Here is a 20,373-nt window from a genome sequence, read left to right as displayed (position 1 = left end):
TGGAGCTGCCGGAGGGGCGGGAGAGAAGAGGAGGAGGAAGTGGCGGGCGCCGCTCAAGCCGGAGGAAGGCTGCGCACGCGCACAGCCGACGGTACTGAGAGGCGAGAGGCAGCCGGCGCCGTTAGAAGTTTCTGCGGTCGACGTCGGCGGCTTGTTGAGGGGGGAAGGCTCGTCTCGTCACAGGGTAGCTCCTCCCTCTCCCCGCCATTGGGTGAAGCTCCCGAAGTGCTGTCCAATCGGCAAGCCACCCTTGCCGCCGACGTCACTCCCCCGAACAGGGGAGGGGCTCTCGCTGCAGGTCCGCTCGGCCAATCAGGAGCCGAGATGTCCATTCCCTTGCTGCCTCTCTCCGCGATTGGGCCTGTTGTTATGTATTTACTTAGTTTAGGTTCGCCTCGAGCCCGCCAGCCAATCAGGAGCGAGCGTGCACCGACGCTGCGTGTCACCGCCCTCCGCCTCTCTTCTCCTGAGGAGATAAAAAGGCGCGTCGGTCAAAGGAACTCTTCCAATCAGAACCGACGGGGGGGGGGGGGCAGGACGAGGGGGGCGTGGCTTACTTGGCTGCTTCGCATGCTGGCCGTCTAAGGAGGTTCTCGTGTAGGGAAGGAGTTAAATGTGTGAATATGGAAAGACACGTGTACCATGCGGGTTTGCACAGCAGCAAGCTGGCAGTGGCCGGAACTCCTAGAGAGGGATTCAGTCAATGGTTTTGAATGGACGTGTGAGAGAGTTCTTTACATAGCACACATTGTTTAAACTAGGGCTGTGCTCCGCTTCTCTTCGGGTCGGAGAAGCAGAAGCGGATCGGGGTGCTTTGCCTCCCCTTAAGCCGGAGGTGAAGAGGATTGGGGGGGGGCAGCGGAGCGTCACAGAGTGGATTGACATGAAGGCGGATCCTTCGCCTCGATCCGGAGCTCTGAAAAAAAGGTAAGGGGGCCTTACCTGGCGCTGCCGCCACCCGTGCAGCAACTGTTGCAGAGCCAGGTAAGGGGGGTAGGGGGGTCTTATCTGGTCCATTGCGGCCAGTTGCCGGCTTCACTTGAGCTCATGGCTCAACCCAGAAATGGGGCCTACAGTTCCGGGTTGAGCCGTGGGCTGAAGTGAAGCCCGCTACGGACCAGGTAAGTGGTGTGTGCAAAAGGGGGGTTACCTGGCCTTGCTGCCGCCGCCCGTGTGGTGATGGCGGCAGAGCCAGGTAATGGGGGAGGGGGGTCTTACCTGGTCTGTCGCGGCTCGTCGCTGGCTTCACTTGAGCTCGTGGCTCAACCCGGAAGTGTAGGCCCCGTTCCGGGTTGAGCCGCGGGCTGAAGTGAAGCCGGCGACAGGCTGCGATGGACGCAAGTAAGGGGGGGGAGGGAGGGGGGCCTTACCTGGCACCCCCGCTGCAGTCTGTGCGGTGATGGTGGTGGAGCCAGGTAGGGGGGCAGGGTCTTACCTGCGTCCGTCACATTCCGGCAGCGGCTTCAACTGAGCCCAAGGATTCAAACTGGAAGACCAGGCCACTGCGGCCTGGTCTTCCTGTTTGAGTCCTCAGGCTCAGTTGAAGCAGCCGCTGGAACGTGACGGATGCAGGTGAGGGGGGAGGAGGGAGGGGGCCTTACCTGCTGATTGCTTAGCTTAGAAAAAGGGTGAGTAAAGGAAGACATGTGTCATATCTCGCCCTGCTCCTCCTAGGTTGGAAGAAGGTGTTTCAGGTGAGCAATCAGAATCGGACCCTGAAGTAGAGGAATTGGCGCCAGACACAGGCCAGCCTGTACCAGTGGAGGAGAAAGCTCTCAGGACCGCTTCACCAGCTGGTGGTGACCCCTCTCCAGAGCTTATCTCCTCAAGGGCAAATAAGTGGGAAGCCAACATTCTCCTGAGGGAGAGAGCATGAAGTTGGGGAAGGGCTTCCCATTCTTCTTGAAAGGACAATTGTCTTGCTTAGTTTGCATAGCTTTGCCCAGGAGAAACTTCCTAGTGATTAGACTCTCTTCAGGTGGGAAGAGACTTTTATGGCTTGAATAAAGCTTTGTGGATTGCTTAGCAGGCCTCGTTATTGTCTGCTTTCTGCTTTACCCTCTCTGCAAAAATGAAGAAAGAATAAATGAATTTTGATGCCCACCGGAAGTTTACCAGTAAAAAGAATGTTTGGCCCTGATGCATCAGTTGAAGAGAAGGGATGCAGACCATGCTATTTCAGAGCTTGTTCCAACTGTACTCTTTTTCTACAGAAACCTCCTCTCTCAAGGAGTAGGAGGATGTACTGCATGTTGCCTGCATAAGCAGAAGACTTATTCACAGCACAATCCTATCCATGCTTGCTCACAAGTAAGTGGCTCTTCAGGATCAGATCCCTCTAATCCATGTGAGTACAATCCCGTTTGGCCTGAAATGGGAGACGTCACTCCGTGGGGTTTACACCTAGGTAAGTATGCATAAGATTGTAGGTTGAAACTTTCACTCTCCCCCCACAATCTAAATTAACACCCTTCAATTTCTACATTTTTTTTAAAATGTATAACTTGCCCGCCCCTTTAAGCATCTTAGTTCTCAGAGTGTATTAAAGATAACATAAAAGTACAAAAAAAGATCCAATTTAAAACACTCTATTTGTGTTTTTTTTAAATTTTATTTATTTCCTTTTAAAAACTAATCATACCCTGAGCTCAAAAGTACAGCTTTACCCTTCCAGCATGTACCAAATGCTTGATGGAATAAAAATGTCTTTCCTTGAGTAACTGAAACTCAATTGAAGAAGCAATTCCAGACACAGTTAGGGATCACAAAGGAGCAACCATTAATAGCCACCTCATTTAGTCACTGCTGCTAGAAAGTGTTTTCCACCCAAATGTTGCCACAGACTGAATGTGGTGGTAAAATGTTTTAAAAACTGACCTTGATTGTATTGCTACACAAACCACACAGGCCGACTTCCTCTTTGTGCAGCCAGGTCTGCAAAATTTATAAAAGCGAGTCTAAGCTGCTGAAGCAAAATGGCTCGGAGAATGAGCTGTGATTTGGTGCATATCTAATTTTGGTCACAAACTTGATGTAAAAAGTAGAGTGTCCATTTCCCCCTGACACGCATACACCTAGAAAAGGTAAAGGGGTGCACAAGGCGGGGAGTGGCCAGACGCCCCCAGTAAAGAACTCCATTTATCCTTATGCAAGCAGCACGTAGGCACATATCAAGCCCCTTAGCCTTGTCAGCTCCAAAGGACACCGATTGAGTTAATCCCATCAAATCCACTCACCCAGCTGCCCACACCTCACCATATAGGGGAAAGGTTAAGTGCAGGTATGCAGGGCAAAGGATATCTGAGAGAAGGTATTTCACACTGATGGTGGCGGACAGATGTCACCCCCCCCCCCCCGACAGCTCCAGCACCACCTAACTTCAAGTAAACATCGCTTAAGTGCACTTTAACACCATAGGTCAATTTCAAAATGACACTGACCAGTTAAGCTCAGTCAAGTCCTTAGGACTGTCCTCTAGCCACATCACCAATAGGGGAGGGGCTACAGAAGCAAAGCACATGGCAGCTGCAATTCCCCTTCTGACCACTGCATAAAGTATATAAGCTATTGTCTTACCTCAGCACAGTGTGACTCTGGTTAACAGCGTGAGCGCAAAGAGGTCACCTTATTCTCGAGAATAAACGTTTTGGAGCCCAACGCCTTGACGGAGATCTTTCGCGAGTGTTTCATTATTGGATTTCGTTGCACTTGAATCAGGCATATTTTGTGCAACAAACTGATGAGACTGCTTTAGGCAAACCACGGTTGCCCACCCTCAGCACCTCCATCTCCCTGGAAGATGAGGCAGGTGGCTACTAGGAGGTGAGGCAAAGGAAGTGAAGCAGATGGCTACTAGGAGGAGGGCTTTCTCCGCTGTGGCACCCCGCCTGTGGAATGAGCTCCCCAGAGAGGTCCGCCTGGCGCCTACACTGTACTCTTTTCGTCGCCAGCTGAAGACCTTTTTATTCTCTCAAGATTTGAACACTTAATTTTAAATTTAAATTCTACTGTTCTAACTCTGTATTTTAATCTTATATCAATTTTGCTGCGTGGTTTTATCCTGGTCGTGCTTTGGATACTGTATTTTGTATTTGTGTTTTTAACCTGTTGGTTGTTTTATTATGGTTTTAATTTTTGTGAACCGCCCAGAGAGCTTCGGCTGTTGGGCGGTATAAAAATGTAATAAATAAAATAAAATAAATCTCCAATGTAGGTATAATGATATTGGCCAACCTTCCAGGGCTGTTGTAAGGATTAGTGCGTGCAAAGTGCTTTAGGGTTAAATCTTGTCGGGATGCCCATCAGCCTCTGAATCTGGAGGCTGAAGGGCATCCTATGCAGAGCGGGAGGAGCGCGGAGGTGATCCGGGAATCCAAACTTTTCTTATGCCTCCTGCCCCAGATGCTGTCTAAAGGCCATCCAGTTGCTCTCCCCAACTCAGAACAAGCCACTGAAATGCTCCTAGCGACATTTCTTATACATCATGGAAAAAGCTACACCCTGGTAGTCTCGGTGAAGGCAGCCCGCTGGCGTAACCTCACTTAAAGGATGCTGTTGCACGTGATAGTTTTGCCTCTTGTCTCCCTGTCCTCTAAACTCCTGCTTAATGTTCTGTAGAGCATTTACAACAATTCCCTTGTGCTCAAATAAACAGGGATCCAAGCAGTCATGAACGTTGCGTGTTTCTTTGGCGTTCTCGCTTTATAGAAATGGTGGCCAGGCAAGGGGGAGAAACTGGTGGTACCAACACGAGGTTGTTTTGCACAGTAACACCAATTTTCGATGGGCAGATGGCTGCTAATTTGCCTGCTCCTTCCAACCACTGTCCCAGCCATCCCAGGGAATGAAAACAAAACACCCTTCTCTTTTGATGTACCTTTACTGACCTCAAAAATACAGTTGCAGTGTTTGAGGGATCTTTCCTCTTTCCTACCTCCCCGCAAGAATATTTAGACAGGAAAAGTCCAATTCCTAGCTGGGGAATGATCAACTAAAATGAATAAGGGGATGGAGTGGAGCATCTCTCCTATGAGGGAAGGTTGCGACAGCTGGGATTGTTTAGCTTGGAAAAAAAGGAGGCTGAGGAGAGACCTGATGGAAGCGTATAAAATGATGCCTGGGGTGGAGAATGTGGAGAGGGAGGCGTTTTCTCCCTCTCTCATAATACTAGAACCCAGTGGAGTCATTATCCCATGAAGCTGGTGGGTGGGGGATTCAGGGCAGATAAAAGGAGGCACTTCTTCACACAGCGCAGTTAAAACTATGGAACTCACTTCCACAAGATGTAGCGATTGTCACCAATTTGGTTGGCTTTAAAAGGGGGTTGGATAAATTCCTGGAGGAGAAGGGTATCAATGGCTACTAGTCCTGATAGCTATGTGGTACCTCCAGTATCAAAGGCAGTAAGGCTGTGCACACCCATTGCTGGGGAACATGGGCAGGAGAGTGCTGCTGCTGCACTCGTGTCCTGCTTATGGGTCCCTAAGGTTGTCCCCTGTGTGTACACAGAATGCTGGACTAGATTGACCTTTGGTCTGATTCAGCATGGCTCTTATGTTCTTATGCTCTTAATGCTGAGAGTTGTAGGACTCCCCCCTCCCCATCTAAACATGCATAGGATTGCGCCTTTAGTCATAGAATCATAGAATAGCAGAGTTGGAAGGGGCCTACAAGGCCATCGAGTCCAACCCCCCGCTCAATGCAGGAATCCACCCTAAAGCATCCCAGACAGATGCTTGTCCAGCTGCGTCTTTCTTGCTAAACTAACAAAGCCCAAATAGATAATAGAAACACATGGGAATATCATTGCCATCTCTTCATTGTCCATAGCTTCCTGTGGATTCTGCACCCATCTGCATGACATCCACAATCTATTTAATTGGTCGTCTTTCTCCGGGCAAAGGCTGGTTGGGTTGGTGCGCCTTCTTCTAATTCAGCACCAACCAATTTAGGCTGGTTTCTCTCTAATTAAAAGACATGAAGAAGTGACCTTTCTTTGACTCAGCCTGGCAATCCAATATTGCCTAGAGTTAAAACATGGCAGTGGGGGCAGGTTTGGAGAGGCTGCACTCTACGAAGTGTGAAGGTTAGTGCCGCATTAAATTGCTCCTCCTCAAACACTGATCATCTGTTCTTAAAAAGAGCAAAACATCTAACCCGTCCTTCCTTTTTCTTCTTTTCTTTGACTGACAGTCTTACTGTTGGTGCTATTTATTTTGGTTGGTGCTGTTTATTTCTTTTATTGTTGTGCTTTTTAATTGTGTCTTTACATGTATTTGTTTTTACATTGTGTTTTAATTAAGATTTTGTTTTCAAGCTGGGTTTTATTGTGAATTGCCTCGTGTGCCTTCATATGTCAGGATCCATCTTACAGGTGATATAAATAGTTGGTGTGATCAAGAAGAATAAAAGAAAAATAGACTACAATTAGACCAGGATGATTTAGAATCTAGTGCTGTTGTGGAAAATTCAAGGCCTGGGAACTTGGGACAACCGGACTTTCCAACTGATTACATGCCGAAGAAGAATGAAACTCCTGAGCGGCCGCAGTTGCAAGATAAGACTTCAAATCAAACCTGTGATTTTATTGCCTGGGATGGTGGCAACCAGGCAGCGGGTGGGATCCCATGGGGAGGGCATTTCAGGGATCTTAGCCATGGAGAGGCTTCAAATCTCCATTGTATTTATCGCCCCTCCGTGGTATGAACCGCCGCTCCATTGTATTTAATTTGAAACAAGTGGGCAGGCCTTTGCTGAGATCAACGTCTTTCGTGCTCAGATTATTTCCCAGTTGGGGTTTATTGTACGAACCCTTGTCTGCTGTAATCTTATGATCTAAGACTAAGGCAGGCAATTTGCTGGTGGGATTTATGACGCTGAATGACTTCTAGCCTTGAGACTGTTTCCTGAACCGAATAGTGCGCTGATAGCTTAGAAGCGATTTGCTTTATTTGGGAGTCTAAGTGCTGTAGCTTTTGCCATGAGATGCTGGAAAGCTGATCTGTGTAACTTGATCTATTGCAAGAAAGAGTCTGTTGTAAACAGTGATTTATGTCGGCTTGCCAGAGGGGCCAGGAGACAGAAGCTGACGGTCAGACTGAAGGCAAAAGAGACGTGCCAAAGTATCAAAATGACCAGCATATTGTAGTGTACAAGCTTCATCCCACATACCTGTTTCCCTCGAATTATCCCCTACAGCGCTAAGCTGTCGGTGTTGTTGCTGCTGCTAAATCACACCCCAGGCGGCAGCGCTCCTACGATCCTTTACAAAGGATTTAAGGGGGGGAATCTTAAAAAAAGAAAGAAAATCAATGGATGAACCAATCCAATTCAAATTTCGTATGTTTAAAGCTCTCCTTAATATCGATTACTGTGCCAATTTTGATGTCTTTTTCTTTAAAGTTTACGCAGATGTAAGCATTTGTTTAATTTTTCTTTAAACATATAAAATCCCGCTCCTGTGCCCGCAGTGGCCGCTTGGAAAACTACAAATGATTCGCTCAAAAACTAGTAGCAAAATAGGGTGGGTCTTTTCCCTTTATAGCACAATTAAAGCAGGATAGATGGGAGTACTTAACAGTCAAAGCAGATTATAAACTGGAAAACATCAGAGTCGTTTGCACGCAATTCACAGTGATTGCGCAGTATAACGCTGGTGTGATAAAGCTCTACAGCTCTGACTACCAGTAACGAATCCTTCAGAGAGGTATTTCGACATTTTAAGAATGGGGGAAAATGCGCAAAGGTTGGGGGGAAATGCACAAAGGTTGGGGAACTATCAAATGATCTATGGCTGGGAGAAAGGGTGTGTGGCCTCCTGGGAAATCCTGAAAGGCCAGACAGGCACCTCCAGAGGGTCAGATTTAGCGCCTGGTTCTGAGGTTCCAGAGCCCGGCTCTATGCCGAGAAATTGACACATGCAAATTTTATGTAATCAATTTCCTCTTTTGTCTTCTTTTTTGGTGATGACTAAGTGGCCTCCCAAATGCAGAGTGATATTCTGCACATCCTGGAACTGTTGCTTTCATGCTTTGGCGTCCGGTTGACCACTGTTGGAGACAGCGTGCTAGGCTTGATGGATCTAGGCTTTGATCCAGGAAGACCATTCTTACATTCTTTTTGTTTTGCAACCCAGGGAGGGTGTCTTAAAGCCAAATTTCTGAAACAATTTGAATGGGAGCTTCTGTGGTGATAACAACCCTGAACGCTGTTGGGAATATTGCAACTTTGTCTGCAAGTTATTGGAAGGGCAGCCCGCCTACTAACAGGGACTGGCCGGCGAGATCATATCACGGCGAGATCATATCACGTCAGTCCTTCTACAACTTCATTGGCTGCCAGTCCAGGTCCAGGCCTGATTCAAAGTGCTGGTATTGACATTTAAAGCCCTGAACGGTTTGGGGCCAGGTTATTTGAAGGAACGCCTCCTCCCATATGTGCCTGCCCGGACCTTAAGATCATCCACAGGGGTCCTTCTCCGTGAGCCCCTGCCGAAGGAAGTGAGGCAGGTGGCTACTAGGAGGAGGGCTTTCTCTGCTGTGGCACCCTGGCTGTTGATTGAGCTCTCCAGAGAGGTTCACCTGGCGCCTACACTGTACTCCTTTCGTCGCCAGCTGAAGACCTTTTTATTTTCTCAGTATTTTAACACCTAATTTAACTTAAATTTGAACTTTGCTGTTTTAATCTCATATTTTAACCTATATCAATTTTTGCTGTGTGGTTTTATCCTGGTCGTGCTTTTTATATTGTATTTTTAAATTGTTGGTTGTTTTTATGCTCGTCATGGTTTTAATTTTTGTGAACCGCCCAGAGAGCTTCAGCTATTGGGTGGTATAAAAATTAATTAATTAAATAAATAAATAAATAAATAAATAGTTATTTCATGAGAATTTTGACCACAGCTAGCCTTAGCATCTGTATAGCCCATAATGTGGATTCCTGCGATTCCCCCCTTTGCGCCTCCCCTTCTTCCCCCCTGCCTGACTTCCACCATTAATGGGAGCAAATGTGTTTGCTCTCTGACTGGTGTAATGGAACAAAAAATGAACTGAGCAGGCAAGAATATTTGTGAATAAAACTGTTTTCTTTCCTTCACTGAAGAAGGGTGTGGTCTCCTTTTATTATTCTAAGATAGCCTGTGTGCACGTGGGACTGGTAAACACTCATTATGTTTTATCTGTTGCTTTTTTCCTGCTGACTGCCTTTCTAGCAGGAGGCGTCATTACTAAATAATCCCATCAAACACTGCTATGAAATATTAAGGCTGTGGAACTCTAGCATTTCGCAAGGGAAAAAAAAGTTTCCTGACGTGATTGTGATAGAAATGGCCTTAAGGCATGGTCCAGGGAAAGTTCCCTCATGCAAAACCCAAGGAGGACTCACCTGTGGGTTTATACCTTAATCTTTCTGCCATTTTCAGGACCATATTTTAACAGAATAATGACTTTTCCAACCAGGTATTGACACCCGGGTCTCTTTCTGTCAGCTGCAGCCCAACTTCAGTGTAGCCCTAACAGTTCACTTCTCTCTCGTTTTGATTTATCACAATGACTGTTCCCTTTAGGGCATGAAATCTTTAAGTCATTAACTCACTTCCTCCGGCAACTGTATCTGACAGTCCTTTCAAACTCATGGCATTGTTAAGGGCCTGTGGCCGGTTGGAGTTCTAACTAGGCGGTGGCTAGAAGAGGTTTCCAGGTTGTTGGGTTTTTTTAAAAAATAATCTCTAAAATGTAGCCTTTAGATGAAGTGTCTGGCACCTGGACTGGGAACGGGTGCATATGATTTAATGCAAAGTTTTCAACAATCTAGAATGTCACTGCTCTCTGCCCATAACATCATTTCCCCTTAAACGTTCCCTGTGCATGGTATAGTTCTGAATAATGACAAGGTTGGAACTGCCCTCAAAGGGAATCCAACATGCCACAGGAGAACGGGGCATTTAAATTTGGAAGGGGTCACTTCCTGGACCTTTCTTGGGGCTTTCTAAACTGCACACAGCTGGCAGTCCGTTCCAAGCCCATATTTACTAGGAAATAAAGCCCCACTCGTTTCAGTGAGATTCGCAGTGCAAAACTAGCCATGTTTGTTTTGGAGTAAGTGCCGCTGTGTTCATTGGCATTTACTCCCAGGTAAGTGTCCCTAGGCTTGTGCTGTCAATGCTATAATGCTATGCTAAGTCAATGTCAAACAAAGTTTGTGGTATTGACTTTTTAAAGTAGGGGCAGTTCAGGGGTTGTTGCTTCTCTGGGTTCATTGGAGAGAGCGCCTCCTCAAGATTTCTGTCAATATCAAGGTTGCCAACTGGCCAGGGAAACGCCACTGCAATCTGCTCTTATGCCATTATCATCTGTGTGATGTGCAGAAATGACCAGGTGGAGCTTTCCACAGCCCAGAGATAAACATTATTGCCACCAGTACCTCTGTATGAAAAGCACAGCTACAGGGGTTGGCTGAAAAGTTGGCAGCCCCAGTCAATACAAGCCAACGGGCATGGTGGTGAGCATTTGCTTTTGCAACATACTCATTTTTTTTTTATATTTCAGCCTCTCTAATTCATGTTGACAATAGGTGGAGCTCTCGAACAAATCTTCAGCTTTAGGGATGTTTTTTCAAGCAAGAAATCAGTTTAGAATTCCGAGTTGCTTTGGGCCGTAGGTTGCTGAACTCTGCTGTGGAGAATTAGGACAAAACCAAGACTCCGGCACTGCCTATTTTCTGTTCCTGGAGTTTGCATCTGCTGCTAAACACATTTACTTGGGAATAAGCACACTATTTCATCGTAGAAAAAGAAAATAGGTTTTTAAATTAAAAATAATAGAGTGAGCACCTATAACCATGTACACGCGTGGCCAGCCCCTGCCTCTAAGATGTTTTTAAAAATCAGGAAGGAAGCTGCAATGATGAGGATGAACTTTTTCGTGCTGGCATGTCCACGGGGCCCAGGCGCTGACCCCAGGCCTTTTCCTGCCTGCCCCTGCCACGACACGGGCTCTTTACAACCAGCCTGTCTGTGGACACTCCCTGCTCAAGCTAAGCGCCACTGCTTTATGAGCCGGAGGTGAGGGACAACCACCGCCTTTCTCCAAACTATGTGGAGAAAGGGGTTAAACAGGAATGATTTCAGGAATAAAATAATGCGCTGTGAATTATATGTGCTGATGGTGAATTAATGTCAGAACGGGGGTTATCGGTATATAACTGCAGATGATAAATGCCAAGGAGACACATGGGATTTTTGTGGTAGTAAAACAAACGGAATAAAAATTTATTTCAATGTTCACAAACTTTGTTTCATAATAAAACTTTTCAGACCCTTGTTAAAACTTCTCATCCAATCCTTTCTCTCTTCTCATACACGCTTTCCTTTCTCTCACACCTTCACTCTTGAACTTCCTTTATTATCAGAATTGTTTAATATACACCAACTGACTATCTGCACACTACACTCCAAAGACAACCCTCTCTACCCTGATCCTCTAATTCTCCCTTGAACCAAAGTACTTTTAAAACAACCCCCCTTCTCACCTCAGTCATCCCCTTATATATCCTCCTCCCCCCTCCTAAGATATTCAATCTCCACCAGCTCAGGTCAACATCCTAAACACGCTAGACTTACAAATCCTAGACATATATTAGGGAACTGACTTGTGGGGTGTAATGCCACAGCCCCCATCACCTGCAGCTCTCTGAGTGGTCATTTTGGAGCCCAGTGCACCACTGGATACATCATCATCATCATCATCATCATCATCATCATCATCATCATCATCATCATCATCTATTTCTTACCCGCCTCTCCACTTGGATCCAGGCGGGGAACAACAGCGAACATAAAACACATAAAACTGATTAAAAACATAGTATAAATTATTAAAACATCCTTAAAACATCCTAAAACATTCTAAAGTTCCACTGGGTAGGCTTGCCAGAATAGATCAGTCTTTATTGCTTTTTTAAATGCTAAAAGACTGTCAAGTTGACGAATCTCCTCTGGCAGGCCATTTCACAGTCTGGGAGCAGCGGAAGAGAAACAGCGGTCCTCAATGCAGCACCTCCAATGGCACCCACACACCTCTTCGCTCCCTGCTCCCTTCCAAAAACGTGGGTTTTTTTAATAAAAAATTGAAAAACGCACCACAGAGCACCAGGTTCTCCTTCCTGTCCCTGATCTGCTGTTCAGTGGGCAGGAAGAAAAAGCAAGGCAGACGGGTAGAGGGGATAGAAGGAGCTTCATCCCACGTCCCTGCTTCCCTTGGATTATCCCCATAGCACTAAGTTTTCGCCATTGTTGTTGTTTTTGCTACCAGGTGACAGCGACCCTTTGTATACCAGGAAGTGAGTTTAAGGGGGGAAATGTAAAAAAATCATTAAAAAATCAACGGATGACCTGCTTAAAGCTCCCCCTAATATCTATTACTATGCCAATTTTGGTGTCTTTATCTTTAAAGTTTACGCAGATGTAAGCATTTCTTTGAAATCCTGCTCCTACGCCCGAGCGGCGGCTCGGAAGATACGCTCAAAAAGTAGGGGCTAAATACGGCGAATCTTTTGGCTTTATAGCACAATAAGGCAGGAGGCAGGGGAGTCCTTCACAGTCAAAGCCAATTATAAGTTGGAAAACGTCTGAGTCCTTTGCATGCAATTCACAGTGATTGCACAGTATAATGCTGGTGTGATAAAGCTCAAAGAGCCAGGCGAGGAGGGAGGGAAACAGTGAGGTATATGGGGTGAGTGGGAGAGAAAGAGCAAAGCTAAGAGCTAGGAAGGGAGAGAAAGAAGCGCTCCAGATGTGTTGGACTACAACTCCCAGAATGCCCCAGCCAGCTCTGGGAGGTGCAGTCCAACACATCTGGAGCGCTCCAGGTTGAGGAAGGCTGGCCTATATGCTTCTTCTATACCCATAGCTGTTCCAAAGGAAGGCTTTAGTTAGTGTATGACATATAAAGCATTGTTATTTTTATTTTTTGCTCCACTGATTAGGAGGAAGATCAGGAGAGAGCTAAAATAAGTATTTTAAAAAATGCACATGCAGGGGCTGGTGGTGAGGGGGTAGGAAATCACGTGGCATTAATGCTTTTCTCAACCTGGATCCCACAGGGAGGATTGGATAGTTTCACGGAATCTGATTAGACAGTTGCATCACTGGGTGAGCTAATAAGGCATTAGGTGTCACCCAGAGAAAAACACAGACTGAATTACTTTACGTGATCAAAGTGACTCTTCCAGTGGCTGGCTGGCTGCAAGGATTTTTCAGCTCCCTGCATGAGAGATTGTAAAGGGAAAATAAAACCTGTGTGGGTATTTTACTAATGCCAGACGTATTGCTCTTTTCAATCATCCTTTTGGCTGAAACAGTAGTGCTCTCTCTCTCTCTCCCTCTGTGTGTGTGTCTGTGTGTCTGTGTGTGTATGTGTAAGTGTTAGGATAGGGTTGTCTCACTCTCTGGACCAAAGAGGCATCAGAAGTGCCACGCTGGATCTGACCAAGGGTCCATCTAGTCCAGCACTCTGTTCATACAGTGGCCAACCAGCTGTCGAACAGGGACCAATAAAGCAGGACATGGTGCAACAGCACCCTCCCGCCCATGTTCCCCAGCAACTGGTGCACACAGGCTTACTGACTCGGATACTGGAGGTAGGATACAGCCATCAGGACTAGCAGCCATGGATAGCCTTTGTCTCCAGGACTGTGTCCAATCCCCCTTTTAAAGCCATCCAAATTGGCGGCCATCACTACGCCTTGAGATAGTGAATTCCATAGTTCCCTATAGCCCCTGGGAAATGCAGTTTCACCCTCTGACAACTGCTGTGTCACATGGTGGTTTCTGTATGTGTGAATACAACTTCACATATTAAAACAATGACAACAACACACCAAACCAGGCACAACTTCTGCAGTAGCTCTGAAACAATCCTCCCAATGGAGTTAATTCACATGTGGAGCTGTGCATCACCAAGTGCTGAGAAATCAGACAATCTCTATGTGTGTGTGAACCAGCCCATAATAAGAATCATGGCTAGAGGGGAGTAGAAAAGGCTCCATCTGTTACTAGTGCATGCATGCATGCATGCATATATAGTGTGAATAGTTGAATGTATTCATGTGCCGTTAGTATTCCTCTAGGGTTGCACCTCCTTTTGCAAAGGAAAATAAAGTAAAAATATTTGCAGGTTTGCTTAATGTTCCTTTTAAAAAAACACCATTAACCCCATCTCAATATTCCACTCAATTTGCCTGTCCCCTCATTCTCTTGTTTCATTTTGGGCCTATAAATTGGGCAGCGAGGAGAAAAAAAAGATCGCCTTGAGACCAATTGCACCATGAAAAGTCTATGAATAATTTGTGCAACAATCTGCAGTCTGAGTACTAAACTGTCCAAGAAGAACTCAATGAAATTCCAGGCACGTCCCTGGGAAGTGTGAAAGGAACACTGAAAGGTGCGTGGACAAACCTCTTCCTATTCATGGACACCTTGCTGTTTCTTCCTGTTTTGGGGTTTTGGGCCCAGGCGTAATGGCTCCTGGAAAACTCTTGTAATTCATGTGAGTTTCCATTTGTTACATTTATATTCCATCTTTTCCTAAAAGGTGCCCAAGGCAGCATTTCACCACCTCCTCCTCCCTCCTCTCCATTTTATCCTTTCAACAACCCTGTGAAGTAAATTGGGCTGAGAACCAGTAATGGGCCCAAAGTCACCCAGTGACTTTTCATGGCCGAGTGGAATTAGAACCCAGCTCTCCCAATTCCTAGTCCAACGCTCTAACCACTACACCACACTGACTATGACATTGACCAGGAAATAGTAGTTATGCGAAGCAAAAAAAACCATTCACAAATGTTTGTCACATTGCTGGTAGCTGGTAGCTACCAAGGTGGCCACACCCTTCCACTTCCCAGAAGGGCAGGTAAACACAAATTTATTTTTAAAATTTATATCCCACTTTCCCACCCCCCAAAATGGAGGTGAAGGCCACTGTTACAAGTCACAGTTATGTGAACCCGACGTGATACTTGATGGTTTCTGTTTTCCCAAGTGGGAAGAAATGCCAAGAGGGGGGAACTCTTTACACAGGTAGTATCCTTTTGAGCAGAGATCCCAGATGGGCACACATCTCATTTCGCATAGTGGTAGGGCTGGTTCTGAACTATCAACAGCAATTTGTAGAACAATTGTTTCCCCCCTTAGTCTATCTTTAACCTAAAGAATAGTCATCACACCTTTTTCATCTGTGGGGGAGACAATACTGCAGTGTAAGGGAATACAATGGAAAGACTCCAGCCGTTCTGCAGTGTGGAAAGCACACCCTCCAACGCTTCCCAGACAGAAATAGGGGCCTGCCATTAACATCTCTGTTATCGTACCAAAGGCAGGCAGTGTATTTGCATGACACCTGGACATTCCTCTGCATTTGCTCATGTGTGCTGGAGGCAGGAGGACACACTCTCTCACCCACCCACTCACTCAGAAATTTAACTTCTTGAGACCTCGGGAGAGAGGTGAACCATGAAGAATGATAGTGCTTGTAAATGACGTTAAGAAAATGTGCATGAGGCATTCCTGAAAGTATTGTAATTTGTCAGGGGACCCCCCCCCCAAATCGGGACTGTCCCTAGTAAACATTATGGATCATTGGTGTGTCTGGGGATGGAGGGTCAGGGGTTGTGTTGTCAACCCTTACTAAGGCCAAACTTGGTAGCTTTTTCATTCATAGCAAAAGTCACCATGGACCCCTGATCTGGAAAACTGCTCTGTGCAGTAAACAGCACTTCCAGGGGAGCATCTGGTAGGAAGCAGTACTGGTTAGGCCCAACCGCGCTCTGCAATACAGTGTTTAAAATGATTCATGTCTCACTTTAGCCAGCATCCAAAGAACCACCCGGCTCCATCCAGGTTGCTGGATTTGTGCGTGTTGCTTCTTTCCAACACCCAGCTGCCTGCACCACATGCCAAATCTCTTCTGAAGCTGAAGGAAGTCATGGGGAGAGATTTGTGACATGGCACTGGGTACGTTGCGTGGGAAGGATGTTTTGCTCTACTACCACCCTTCAGCTTCAGAAAAACATGGAAGGGAAAAACCCAAATCCTACAGTTTTTTCACTGGGTTCTGCTTAGCCCAGCCGTGACAGAGATTTCGCCAGGCACACTGTAAGAGCAATAACGTGGTCCAAAAATCTATTTGGGTCTTTTAAACTTAAATAATACCATCTCCATTAGAACAGGTCCCTACAACCCTACAACCTAGTACAGGAGATAAGGCTCAAAGTTTGCAATTCACCCTTGGACTCCAATAGCGCAGTTACTTCATAAATTAAAGCACATATACTTAGATTGTTGTTGTTTATGTTGTTGTGTTTTAAAAAATCCTTAACGAAAAGCAAATACATTTAAATACGTATAGGAATTCTGAAAGAGCTATCCAAGGTGCTGAACCTGACTGAGGGCTGGGTTTCAGCAGCTTTGATAGCTCTTTCAGAGAGTTGGAACCCAAACAGGTCCAATACTGAGGAGAGCTACTTTAGAGTTTGCCTGGTTCTGACTGAAACCCAGAGTGGATTCACTACCCCACTGGTACCAGAACCACCAGCTTCCAGTGGGAAGATGAAGTTGCGATTTAGTAGCTTGTAGGAATAGACATTATTGTTTTTTATGGCTTTTGGCTGGCAGAGGGGGCCTCCCTGTTGGGAGCCAGCCTGCACGGTATCATCACTTACTTTTTTATATAGTTTTACACTTGAGCATGATATGTGATTGGATACCGCAGCAGTCCCCAACCTTTTTGGCACCAGGGACCGGTTTCGTGGAAGACAATTTTTCCACGGACCGGGGGTGGGTGGGTGTTTGAGGGGATGGTTTTGGGAAGCCCCCGCCCCCCACTCCAGCATCCTGGCTTTGCTTCAGCTGGCTGGGCAGGCAAGATGGTGCCCTGCGCCCAGGTACGCTGGGGTGGGGGAGGGTGAAAGCAGCTCACCTGTGCGGCCCGGTTCCTAACAGGCCACGGACCAGTACCGGTCCGTGGCCTGGGGGTTGGGGACCCCTGGGTTACCGTACTCTTTTACGCCCACCTCTATATCCATTCCTCTCCTGTTACTCCTTAACATCAAAGATCCATCCTTTCTCCCAGGGACCCATGTTCACACCAAGAAAACTGCACTCTGGCTGTGTTCATGTACTCGTCTTAACCATAGGATGACATTTGTTTGCACCATCTGGCCTGGCCTCCTTACAAACCCTTCTTTTCTTTACTACCCTTTTCTGCTCCTCAACTTCATTCTGTTTGTGCGACCTTAGAAAATGCTGGCCATTAATTTCTTCTGCTGCCGACGTTTGCTCTTTACTCATGTTAACCATAGCTCCTTCCCTAGCAGACCCCTCTGGTTGGCTTTATAATCTTTGCTCTTATCTATTTTGCTCAGCCTATACCTTGCTTATCTTCTCATGCCTACAACACCTCATGCCTACTTGTACTTAAACAAACAAACAAACAAACAAACAAACAAACAAACAAACAAGGTTCTCTAGGTGTTGGTTCAGTTCTGTTCTTGCTCACCTGTTTATTTGTTTGTAGATTAGTAACCCTCCATTTTAATTGTCTTCAAGTGCACAGGAATGGCTCGCTCAATGGCTTTGGGTGGCTGCTAGTTACTGAACACAAGGCTTTAGGTGACATCAAAAAGAGAGAGGAACACACAGCGTATATAGATAGAGACTTAAAACTGCCATAAAGCAACTCCGTGATCCACCAACTTGATCCAACCAGCAGCAGTCGAGGATCGAATTAACAGGCAGCACCACAGCCACTGTGGTGTAGTGGTTAGAGTGTTGGACTGGGAGTTGGGAGAGCTGGGATCTTGTCCCCTCTTGGCCATGGAAACCCACTGGTGCCTTTGGGCCAGGCACAGACACTCAGCCCAACCTACCTCACAGGGTTGTTGCTGTGAGGATAACATGGAGAGGAGGAGGATTATGTACGCTGCCTTGGGTTCCTTGGAGGAAAAAAGGCAGGATACATATGTAATAAATAAACAAAATAATAAATAAAACTGCCCATTGAAAAGAAGAGGTGTGTCTTGGCTGCCTGTCAGAAAGCAAGTCATGATGGGTCGAGGTGGTTTTCCCTGGGAAGCTGATTTCCACAGACCTGACCCTGTCCTTCAGCCTTCCTACCAGGCTGGCTTTGGGTTTTTGAGGGTTCTTGGGTAAGACACCCTGAATGGAACCCCTCCCTCAGTGAGTCTTCCTTCTTATTGCCATGGTCACCAGCGCTCTTGCTCCCCTTCCTCTTTCTCGCCATGGGTACCACTTGCTTGCTTGACAGGGAGAGAGCCAGGGAGCAAGGAGGCCGGGGGATCTCCTACTCCTCCTGGTCACCACCACCATTGCCTGGACCAGAGGAGGTGGCAAGTGAACAAACAGGTTGCAGTGATGGAAGACAAGAGCATGTCTTGTCAGTGGGTCCCTGCAGGGGCGTGGGCTTCTTGGCAGATGCCCAACCATGCCTAGCCTGGATGCTGGCCCTCCTCTTACCATACATCTAATCGTAGGGAAAGCAGGACTGGGACCCCCAGATGGTCCTCAGCATTGAGTCAGGTTTATTGGGATGGGTGGGTGGAGGAATGCATTGTTGATACACACTGGCTCTAGGAAAACAAGTGTAAGATGCATGCCTGATCCTTCCCAGTTATATGTCATGGGCTGAAATCTCTCATTGCAGGGCTTTTTGTCATTCTTCCTCACTCAGAAGGGTTAAATCTATTTACACTCCTTGCCTTGCCTTGAGTGTGATAGGTGGTCCTTAGGGGTTGACCGAGCATTTAGTTCCAGCCTGTTAGTTAAAAACTGGCAGAGGCTAGATCTAGACAGGAATATATATCTCTGCTCGCCTTGAGATACATCAATAATGTTTTAACCCCCTGCAGTAGCCAACAGTGCTCCAACAGGGTTCTTTCACACATTCTCAGAGCCGGGCAGGAGATCCTATATCTGGCAATGCAACTTTAATGTGCCCTTTTGAAACTCCACAGCAGGAACTGTGTCTGACAATCTTACCCAACAGGAAGTAAAGAAAAATGCTGGGAAAAGGGAAGGGAAAAAAAAACCCAGCATGGCAAAAACCACAGTTCCTGTGAGGACCCAAACAACCATTTTCAATGTAGTGTTCAGAGCCAAAAGGTGAAGGCATTTTTGTTAACATAAGAACATAACATGAGCCCTGATGCTGGATCAGACTGAGGGTCCATCTAGTCCAGCACTCGGTTCACACAGGGGCCAAACAACTGTTGATCAGGAACCTACAAGCAGGACACGGTGCAACAGCACCCTCCCACCCATGTTCCCCAGCAACTGATGCACACAGGCTTACTGCCTCTGATCCTGGAGGTAACACGTAGCTATCAGGATTAGTAGCCGTTGATAGCCTTCTCTATAAGAACACTTACAAAGCATCTAAAATGTTCTAAGTGCTATACAGATGCTGAAAGATAAGACCCTGTCTGTGCATTCCAGTGGTTCAGCACCTTGGATCACTCCTTTAGAATTCTGGCTGGTTCTGACTGAAAACCAGAGTAGATTCACAGCTCCCCTGGCAGACTCACAGCCTAATTAACACAATACAAGAGGGGGAAGGAATGGGAGGGAAGAGGAAAGCAAACATTGGACTAGCAACCAAGATGGGGGATATTTGGCTCAGCAATACTACAAATGAGAAGAATCTTGGAATTGTTGTAGATCGCAAGCTGAATATCAGCCAACAGTGCGATAGGGCTGCAAGAAAGGCCAATGCTATTTTGGGCTGCATTAATAGAAGTATAGCTTCCAAATTGCATGAGGTACTGGTTCCTCTCTATTCGGCCCTGGTTAGGCCTCATCTAGAGTATTGCGTCCAGTTCTGGGCTCCACAATTCAAGAAGGATGCAGACAAGCTGGAGCGTGTTCAGAGGAGGGCAACCAGGATGATCAGGGGTCTGGAAACAAAGCCCTATGAAGAGAGACTGAAAGAACAGGGCAGGTTTAGCTTGGAGAAGAGAAGATTGAGGGGAGACATGATAGCACTCTTCAAATACTTGAAAGATTGTCACACAAAGGAGGGCCAGGATTTCTTCTTGATCCTCCCAGAGTGCAGGACACAGAATAACGGGTTCAAGTTAAAGGAAGCCAGATTCCAGCTGGACATCAGGAAAAACTTCCTGACTGTTAGAGCAGTACAACATTGGAACCAGTTACCTAGGGAGGTGGTGGGCTCTCCCACACTCGAGGCCTTCAAGAGGCAGCTGGACAACCATCTGTCAGGGATGCTTTAGGGTGGATTCCTGCATTGAGCAGGGGGTTGGACTCCATGGCCTTGTAGGCCCCCTCCAACTCTATTATTCTATGAT

At 46.6% G+C, this 20,373-nt stretch overlaps 1 long non-coding RNA gene across 1 annotated transcript; it reads left to right on the top strand.

The window, feature by feature from the left end:
• The first annotated feature begins 552 nt into the window (after positions 1-552).
• Positions 553-8,458, top strand: LOC134410060 (uncharacterized). The gene is made up of 3 exons (XR_010026239.1): positions 553-927; positions 2,214-2,407; positions 7,974-8,458. It is a non-coding gene; the product is annotated as an uncharacterized LOC134410060 (long non-coding RNA).
• The last annotated feature ends 11,915 nt before the right edge of the window (positions 8,459-20,373 follow it).

The sequence above is a fragment of the Elgaria multicarinata genome, chromosome 17, assembly GCF_023053635.1.
Source record: "Elgaria multicarinata webbii isolate HBS135686 ecotype San Diego chromosome 17, rElgMul1.1.pri, whole genome shotgun sequence".
Lineage (NCBI taxonomy): Eukaryota > Metazoa > Chordata > Lepidosauria > Squamata > Anguidae > Elgaria > Elgaria multicarinata.
The sequence above is the reverse complement of the archived record's forward strand: the minus strand, read 5'-3'. Positions and strand labels throughout refer to the sequence as shown.